Source organism: Myotis yumanensis, unplaced genomic scaffold (assembly GCF_028538775.1).
Source record: "Myotis yumanensis isolate MYYU_CA2020_CCGP unplaced genomic scaffold, mMyoYum1.0.hap1 SCAF_1, whole genome shotgun sequence".
NCBI classification, from domain to species: domain Eukaryota; kingdom Metazoa; phylum Chordata; class Mammalia; order Chiroptera; family Vespertilionidae; genus Myotis; species Myotis yumanensis.
In genome coordinates this window covers 144,331,305-144,339,029 of record NW_027223752.1, presented here as the reverse complement: position 1 = coordinate 144,339,029, position 7,725 = coordinate 144,331,305, and the positions used below count along the sequence as shown (strand labels likewise).

General features: G+C 45.0%; 1 pseudogene; it reads right to left on the bottom strand.

Annotated features, from left to right (window-relative positions):
* Positions 1-344: 344 nt before the first annotated feature.
* Positions 345-6,367, bottom strand: LOC139018497 (protein YIPF4 pseudogene; annotated as a pseudogene).
* Between the last annotated feature and the right edge of the window lie 1,358 nt (positions 6,368-7,725).

Sequence of the window (7,725 nt, the reverse complement as noted above, 5' to 3'; positions counted from 1 at the left end):
TCCCTTTCTATGCCCCTGATTCTTTTTTTTTTTTTAAAAAACACAATGCTTTCATATTTTATTGACTGGAATATGAAGAATCAAACAGAATTTAGAATTCTGATTAAAAAAATCCAGATAGCCCTGACCAGTTTGGCTCAGTGGATAGAACGTCGGCCTGCGGACTCAGGGGTCCCGGGTTCGATTCCAGTCAAGGGCATGTACCTTGGTTGCGGGCACATCCCCAGTCGGGGGTGTGCAGGAGGCAGCTGATCGATGTTTCTCTCTCATCGATGTTTCTAACTCTCTATCGCTCTCCCTTCCTCTCTGTAAAAAATCCATAAAATATATTTAAAAAAATCCAGATAACTGCAATTGCTTAATTAAATCCAAAAACAAAATATTGTTTTAAAAAAGCCTTAAACCTGTCTTTATATCTGGAACATGTAAAATTTTATCAGCAACAGCTTTTCTTCAATGCCTTCAGCAAGAATTCCCAACCTTCACGCAAAGGTAACATTGTCTTTTTCTACTCACATGTGACTTAGATCATACTCCAGTATATAAGGACAAAAAATAAATGTATAATAAAAAGATTGGATAAATCAGGACAGGCTTTTTGGTCTTGAATTCTTCACCCACTAACAATGAAGCAGCACTGTAGGCAGCCCAAAAAACATCAAACAGTTTTATAAGTGTAGACACCACTTCAAATGATCCAACCACCAAAAGTATAGGGGCTCTCCACCAAGAACTCTGGCCAGTAAGAAAATAGTTAGTGAACCAAATATCCAAATAGTTATAATCCATGATACCACCCTAAACTGTCCATATAATGATATCATGGAAAAGAAAAGGACAACAGACAGAGGACCCCAAAAGTCAGGATTGTCTCTCACCACTTGTCTATTAAAACCAAGTGATAGCATTGGCATCAAAACACATCGGATTTTGTAATAAATATCCTTCAGATCGATATCCAATTCTTCCAAGAGTGGCTTGTTATCTTCTGGATCATCATCTTCAACTTCCAAAAGACATCCATATCCTCTTTGTCTCAGAAATGTAGTGACTGTAGATTCTTTAATAAAATCTCACCCAAGGTTTAATTTGACATCTGGGGCTGCTATTGAACCACTGAGGTCTTCTGCGTTTGCCGAGGAGACAAAGGTGAAGTCCCTGTTGGTGGGGGAATAGGCCGGTGGCGGCCCGGCGGCTGGGAGCCTGCTGCGGTGGAGGAGGCTGTGGCTGGGCCCAGGCCCCAAGGCGGCCACGGCGCCGGACCCGCACCAGCGCCCTACTCTGCAGCCCGTCAGCCGGGAAGTGCAGGCCGGAAGCGAGTCTGGACAAGCGCAGCGCCCCAAGGAGGCCCCAGCAAAGTCTCCGCCGTGGCGACCCCCTGATTCTATTATATTCACCAGTTTATTCTGTTCATCAGATTATTTATTCACTTGATTTTTAGATTCACTTGTTAATAGATGTGTATTTGTTGTTCATAATTTGTATCTTTACCTTTCTCTTCCTCTTCCTCTTCTTAAAGGATACCTTTCAGCATTTCATATAATACTGGTTTGGGGGTGATGAACTCCTTTAGCTTTTTCTTATCTGTGAAGCTCTTTATCTGGCCTTCAATTCTGAATGGTAGCTTTGCTGGGTAAAGTAATCTTGGTTGTAGGTTCTTGGTATTCATCACTTTGAATATTTCTTGCCACTCCTTTCTGGCCTGCATAGTTTCTGTTGAGAAATCAGCTGACAGTTGTATGGGTACTCACTTGTAGGTAACTGACTGTTTTTCTTTTGCTGCTTTTAAGATTCTCTCTTTGTCTTTTGCTCTTGACATTTTAATTATGATGTGTCTTGGTGTGGTCCTCTTTGGATTCCTTTTGTTTGGGGTTCTCTGAGCTTCCTGAACTTGTAAGTCTATTTCTTTTACCAGGTAGGGGAAGTTTTCTGTCATCATTTCTTCAAATAGGTTTTCAATATCTTGCTCTCTCTCTTCTTCTGGCACCCCCATAATTCGGATGTCGGTACGCTTGAAGTTGTCCCAGAGGCTCCTTGCACTATCTTCATATTTTTGGATTCTTTTTTCTTTTTGTTTTTCTGGTTGGGTGTTTTTTGCTTCTTCATATTTTAAATCTTTGACTTGATTCTTGCGATCCTCTAGTCTGCTGTTGGAACTCTGTATAATATTCTTTATTTCAGTCAGTGTATGCTTAATTTATAGTTGGTCCTTTTTCACAACCTCGAGGGTCTCACTAAATTTATCGGCGGTTTCTAGAAAATTCTTGAAAAACCTTATAATCGTGGATTTGAACTCTATATCCAGTAGTTTGCTTTCCTCCATTTCTGTCATTTGTGACCTGTTTCTTTGTCTCTGCATTTTGGCTGCTTCCCTGTGTTGATAGAGTGGCTTTCTGTGCTAGGTGTCCTATAGGGCCAAGTGGCTCAGCCTCCCCAATTACCTGAGGTGGACATTCTTGATGCACCCCTTTGTGGGCTTTATGCACAGTCTTGTTGTAGTTAAGCCTTGATTGTTGTAGGTATTACTGGGAGGAATTGACCTCCAGGCCAATTGGCTGTGAGAATCAGCTGTGTCTGCAGTGGGAGAACTTCTGTGCTGGAAACACCCCTCCGGGGCAAGACTTGCTTCAGTGGGGCTTTGGTGCTCACTGAGTCTGCCCCCTGAGTGTGTCCTTTAAGGATCTGAGGAGCTGCAATCTGGATGGTCCCACTCTGACCACCGAGCACACTGGCTCCTGGATCTCTAAGGACGTGCTAATTTAGCCTCTGCGTGAGGCTACCCAGCAGGAGCTACGGAGAGATCTGCAGATTCCTCTTCTTTATTTGGGGTTTGGAGGTGCCCAGATGAGGCCCAGCTGTGAAGCAGTGCAAGCTGCTGTGGAGCCTTGGGCCTTCTTTTGGAAGTTCTGGGTCTCTAGGACCCAGCTGCAGTTTGTTAGGTAATTTTCAGATTGCAAAGGGCCAGGCCTTTCATATGCAAAAGCCTCTGCGCACAGCTTGGGTGGGGCGGGGTCTCAGGGGAGCAGACAGCTATGGCTGCTCCTCAGTCCTACCCTAAGAGGCCCCACGTCTCAGTGTCCCAGTAATCTCTGCAAGCACCTCTGAGAGAAAGCCGCCCTTGAGTTCCGCCTGCTGCCAGACAGTCCAGTTTCTCCCCATATGAGTCTGGGTCCCCAGCAACTCACCCAGAACTGGAGTTCAGAGCAGTCAGGAGCTTGAGACTCCCTCCCAATTGAAAAAGACAACCGTGTCCTCAGTTGTCAGCCCTTTCTGCGTGCGCCTCCATACCTCTGCACTTTACTTCCACACCTCCTCTGAGTCTCAGTGTGCTTTTCTCTTTCCTTCTAGTTGTAGAATTTCCACTCAGCCAGCCTTCCTGTGGTTCTAGATGATGTCCGTTTTGTCTTTTAGTTGTATTTTTGAAGTGGTTATGCGAGGCAGCAATTTCTGGTGTTTACCTATGCCGCCATCTTGGTTTCTCGAGTCACTTTTCTCTCTGACTGGCTTATTTCACTTAGCATAATGCTCTCCAGTTCCACCCATGCTGTTGCAAATGGTAAGAACTCCTTCTTTTTTACCGCAGCATAGTATTCCTAGGAAAAATCTTGAATTCTACTTTATCAGGACACAGCATATGGTAGCACTTATTCCAGCCTTACCATCTACCCTCTGCCTCAGATTTGTAATTGGCTATTTCTCCAAGAAGTCTTGCTTTTATTTAGTGACAGATGGTATTTAGAACACAAAATCGGGGTACTAAGCATGCTCGTTGCCACTGGTTTAAGATTGCTTTAAGGTCTTTGAGTGGTTAGGGAGACAGATTAATAGATAGATAGATAGATAGATAGATAGATAGTGTATGGGAGGAAAAATAATATTTCCTCTACACTCTGAGTTCTTGGCTGAGACTCCTGTAAAAGACAGGTTAATAAGAGAAGAACAAACAGAAGTTTATTAACATGGATATGTCATGTACATATAGCACATATCCAGGAAAAGTGAGTAACTCTCAGAGAGCTTAGAACTTCAGCTTAAATATCATCTTCTGCTAAAGACAAAAGACAAAAGAAAGAAAAATGTGGGGGAGAGCAGTGATGGGGGGTTACCATGAAAAGCAGTAAACAAGAGTTACAATTTGTTATGCAGCATTAAATTGAAGTTTTTGTTAGCTTAGATAGCTAGATATTAATGAAGGAAGGAAGCAAAGGGAATAGACATTATTAAATACTAGAGGTCCGATGCACAAAATTCGTGCAAGAGTAGGCCTTCCTTCCCCTGGCTGCCGGCACTAGCTTTCCTCTGGCACCCGGGACCCTGGCTTCCTTCCCTCGCATTCCTGGCTTCGTCCGGAAGGTTGTCAGGAAGGATGTCTGGTCTAATTAGCATATTATGCTTTTATTATTATCCACACTAATAAAAGAGAAACATGCAAATTTGTGTCACTCTGCCACACCCACCAGTCAATCAGGATGAGTATGCAAATTAACCACAAAGATGGCGGTTAATTTGCATATGCAGGCGCTGAGCGAAGACTGAAGGTGACTGAAGACTGAAGAGGCTTGGCTTCTCCACTGAGGCCGAAGCGAAGGCCTGGGTCCTGGGTGCCAGAGGAAAACCGGTGCCGGCAGCCAGGGGAAGGAAGGCCTATTGCACGAATCTCTTCGTGCAATAGGCCTCTAGTTGATAATAAACTAGGGAGCTGAATTGGGTACTGAGCCTGCTTGCTTCACTAGGAAGTTACAGCTTCACACAACCTCCAGGGCATTCTCCACCCTCAGGACCTAATCCTCTAAAGCAGGCACAAAGGATCATTACTTGGGGAGGTAAGCACATGAGCAGTAAAAGTCAAGGTGATGCAGGGGAAGGTGCTTCTACTATGAGGCATGTGCAGTAGAAGCTAAGATGACGGCCATAAAGGCCTCTCTGTCTAGCCTGGGAAAAGGATCAGATTGGATAAGCGACACAACCCTGGAAGAGCTAGGAGATGGATTGGTAGGGGGAGGGTCCAATGCAAGCTCAGAAAGATTAGGAAGTTGATTGGTTAGTTTGAGAGAGGGCCTGTCTTTCCCAAGCCTGAGATAATATAAGCCTCTCTCTTGGTAACCAATGCTTGCCCTGTTTGTTCCCATGTTCTGTAACAGCCGTGTGGGTTTAGCAGCCACCTGGGTCCCGGCAGGCCACACAGGCTCCAAAGCCTGGGCCTGGCACTGTGCCAGCCAGCGCGCAGCTGGGAACAGCTACACTAGCTAGATGTGGACAGACATGGACTGACCAATGGCACAAAGTATCTGGATACTGGCCTTACTTCTAGGCCTGATGAAGAAAAGGCTGAACTTTTCCATAGCCAGACTCACAGAGCTGGGACATTGGTAACCCAGGTGTAGTCCTTTGATTTTGCTTCTACAATGAATCTACCACGAAGTCCCCACATCCATACATGGATCGCCTGAATGCTTTCCTTGCAATCCTGTGCAAGAACCCTATTTCCATAGGCCGCATTTTCTCCACAGATAAGGATCTAACATTATCTTTGGGATTAATCTTTGTTCTTCTTGGTAGAGAGGAGAGGAGGTAGACCTTTTTAAATTTATGTCTTGCTTCAGGATGAAGGTAAAAACTATTTGTTGAAGGCCTGGGGTGGAGGGTGAGGGCAGGCTAGAATGGGTCAATGGGGGGGAAAGGGGACATATGTAATACTTTCAACAATAAAGATTAAAAAAATAAAGTGATTATTGATAAGTACATAAAAAATTTTTTTTCTTGTATCTTCTTCTTCTCAGTTGCTTCCAGCTCAAAATAATGCTTATACCAAAATGGAATATTTTGGGGTGGCATTATTATACTACCCTTTGGTAGATTTATTTAAAAAGTTGCTTAAATATTTATTGAATGTTTACTATGTGCACTGGGAATTTAGCAGTGAGAAAACAATGCAAAACAAAACACAGACAACATCTCTGCTCTCATCCTATATAATAAAGGCTAATACACAAATAGACTGAACGGTGGAACAACTGGAACAATTGAACAACTGAACAACCATTTGCTATGATGTGTGCTGACCACCAGAGGGTGTGTGAGGAACATGGTGGGTGTTGTCCTCAGCGGGATGGTGGAGCAGGTGAGTGGGGGTGCCAGACCAAGGCGGGGTGCTGGTTGCTGTCATCGGGGCGAGCCTCTGGTGGTTACTGAAAATTCTTTGCTTCCGCGTGCCGCAGTCCCACCTGGCACTCACACCTGCTGCTGGCACCTGCCTCGCTCACACCCACTGCCAGTGCCAGGCCTGCTCATACCTGCAGCTGGCACCAGAGCTGCTGCTCACACCCGCTGCTGGTGCCTGGCACCGGTCCTGATCACTCAGCACCATCAGCAGGTGTGAGTGGTGGTTGCCAGCAGACAGGGGACCAGGGGCTGCAGCGGGAGGGACCGGGCGGGGGTGCAGAGGATGGGCCAAGACCTGCCCCTGTGCCTATTGCAGCTTCATGGCCCACAGTTCCTTTCAAGATGCACAAATTCGCGCACTGGGCCCCTAGTGGAACTTATAATCTAGTAGTACCAGAAAGACCATAAATAAATATATATATGGTATAACAGGTGACTGAGTCCTGTGGTGAAAAATATAAGATAATAAGGGAGATATGGGGAATTATTTTAAATAGGACTAGAGGCCCGGTGCACAAAATTTGTGCATGGGGGGGTCCCCTCAGTCCAGCCTGCACCCTCTCCAATCTGGGACTCCCCGGGATTAGGCCTAAACCAGAAGTTGGACATCCCTCTCATAATCCTGGACTGCTGGCTCCTAATCGTTCACCTGCCTGCCTGCCTGATCACCCCTAACAACCCCCCCCCCCCCCCACCGGCCTGGTCACCCCTTACTGCCCCACCCTCACTGGCCTGGTCATCCCCAACTGCCCCCCCCCACCAGCCTAGCTGCCCCTCACTGCCCCCCTGCCAGCCTAATTGCCCCCAACTGCCCCCCCTGCCAGCCTGGGCACCCCTCATGGCCCTCCCGCTGTCCTGGTTGCCCGACGCAGCCTGCTGTTCAGTTGTTTGGTCGTCTCCCACTAACCCCCCTGCCAGCCTGGTCGCCCCACGCAGCCTGCTTGTTCAGTCATTTGGCTGTCCCTCACTAACCCCCCCTGCCGGCCTGATTGTAGGCATCCATCTTGTTTAGGGTTAATTTGTATATTATCTTTTTATTATATAGGATGATCAAGGGAGACTTCATTGCCAAGTTATGCTATTCAATCATTTATTCAAGTTATTAATTCATTTCTTACTATTTATTTAGTGTACTTCTGTTTGGTCCTGGGAGAATGTCAGTGTAGCTTCCACTTAATCTGCCACCCTATAATTGCTTATTTTTAAATTTAACTATTTTTTGAACAGGTATTACATACACATGATATAAAATTTCAGAAAATTTATAAAAGGTGTACAGTGAAACATAAGCACTCTTCTCTTCTAGTTGCCTAGCTATTCAGACCCCATTGTCAATTTATTGAGTATCCTTCAAGAGATATTTCAAGCATTTTTATACATTATTTTTTTTCACACAAATGGTAACATACTTTATATAATTTTCTGCACATCTTTTTTATTTTTAATTTAATTTAATTTTTTGTTAATCCTCACCTGAGGATATTTTTCCATTGATTTTTAGAGAGAATGGAAGGGAGGAGGAGAGACACACAGAGAGAAACATCGATGTGAAAGAGAAACATA